This window comes from Physeter macrocephalus, chromosome 18, assembly GCF_002837175.3.
Source record: "Physeter macrocephalus isolate SW-GA chromosome 18, ASM283717v5, whole genome shotgun sequence".
Classification (NCBI taxonomy): Eukaryota; Metazoa; Chordata; class Mammalia; order Artiodactyla; family Physeteridae; genus Physeter; species Physeter macrocephalus.
In genome coordinates, this window is record NC_041231.1 from 41,595,768 (window position 1) to 41,597,683 (window position 1,916).

Here is a 1,916-nt window from a genome sequence, read left to right on the forward strand (position 1 = left end):
TAGTATCATGTCATCTGCAAACAGTGACAGTTTTACTTCTTCTTTTCCAGTTTGGATTCCTTTTATTTCTTTTTCTTCTCTGATTGCTGTGGCTAAATCTTCCAAAACTATGTTGAATAATAGTGGTGAGAGTGTGCAACCTTGTCTTGTTCCTGATCTTAGGGGAAATGGTTTCAGTTTTTCACGAACAATGTTGGCTGTGGGTTTGTCATATATGGCCTTTATTATGTTGAACTAGGTTCCCTCTGTGCCTACTTTCTGGAGAGTTTTTATCATAAATGTGTGTTGAATTTTGTCAGTAGCTTTTTCTGCATCTACTGCGATTATCATATGGTTTTTATCCTTCAGTTTGTTAATATGGTGTATCACATTGATTGATTTGCATATATTGAAGAATCCTTGCATTCCTGGGAGAAACTCCACTTGATCATGGTGTATGATCCTTTTAATGGTGCTATTGGATTCTATTTGCTAGTATTTTTTTTAAATTTATTTATTTTATTTATTTATTTTTAGCTGTGTTGGGTCTTCCATGCTGCGTGCAGGACCTCTCTAGTTGCGGCGAGTGGGGGCCACTCTTCGTTGAGGTGCACAGGCTTCTCATTGCTGTGGCTTCTCTTGTTGTGGAACACAGGCTGTAGGCACGTGGGCCTCAGTAGTTGTGGCATGTGGGTTCAGTGGTTGTGGCTCGCAGGCTCTAGAGCGCAGGCTAAGCAGTTGTGGAGCATGGGCTTGGTTGCTCCACAACATGTGGGATCTTCCCGGACCAGGGCTCAAACCCATGTCACCTGCATTGGCAGGCATATTCTTAACCACTGCACCACCAGGGAAGCCCCCTGTTTGCTAGTATTTTGTTGAGGATTTTTGCCTCTATGTTCATCAGTGATATTGGCCTATAGTTTTCTTCTTTTGTGAAATCTATGTCAGGTTTTTGTATGAGGGTGATGGTGGCCTCATAGAATGCGTTTGGGAGTGTTCCTCCCTCTGCTGTATTTTGGAAGAGTTTGAGAAGGATAGGTATTAGCTCTTCTCTAAATGTTTGGTAGAATTTGCCTGTGAAGCCATCTGGTCCTGCGCTTTTGTTTGTTGGAAGATTTTTAATCACAGTTTCAAATTCAGTGCTTGTGATTGGTCTGTTTATATTTTCTATTTCTTCCTGGTTCAGTCTCAGAAGGTTGTGCTTTTCGAAGGTTTAGTCCATTTCTTCCATGTTGTCCATTTTATTGGCATAGAGTTGCTTGTAGTAATCTCTCATGATCCTTCATATTTCTGCAGTCAGTCGTTACTTCTTTTTCATTTCTAATTCTGTTGATTTGAGTCTTCCCCCTTTTTTTCTCGGTGAGTCTGGCTAATGGTTTATCAATTTTGTTTATCGTCTCAAAGAACCAGCTTTTAGTTTTATTGGTCTTTGCTATTGTTTCCTTCATTTCTTTTTCATTTATTTCTGATCTGATCTTTATGATTTCTTTCCTTCTGCTAACTTTGGGGTTTATTTGTTCTTCTTTCTCCAATTGCTTTAGGTGTAAGGTTAGGTTGTTTATTTGAGATTTTTCTTGTTTCTTGAGGTAGGATTGTATTGCTGTAAACTTACCTCTTAGAACTGCTTTTGCTACATCCCACAGGTTTTGAGTCATCGTGTTTTCATTTTCATTTGTTTCTAGGTATTTTTTTGTTTCCTCTTTGATTTCTTTAGTGATCTCTTGGTTATTTAGTAGTGTATTGTTTAGCCTCCCCATGTTTGTATTGTTTACAGTTTTTTTCTGTAATTGACATCTAGTCTATAGTGTTGTGGTTGGAAAAGATACTTGATACGATTTAAATTTTCTTAAATTTACCAAGGCTTGATTTGTGACCCAAGATATGATCTATCCTGGAGAATGTTCCATGAGCACTTGAGAAAAATGTGTATTCTGTTG

The 1,916-nt window shown here is 38.4% G+C and overlaps 1 protein-coding gene across 1 annotated transcript in view; it reads left to right on the plus strand.

The window, feature by feature from the left end:
* The window catches only part of DOCK3 (dedicator of cytokinesis 3), a 463,183-nt gene that overhangs the window by 303,162 nt on the left and 158,105 nt on the right, over positions 1 to 1,916 (plus strand). The gene's annotated exons all lie outside the window — the stretch shown is intronic.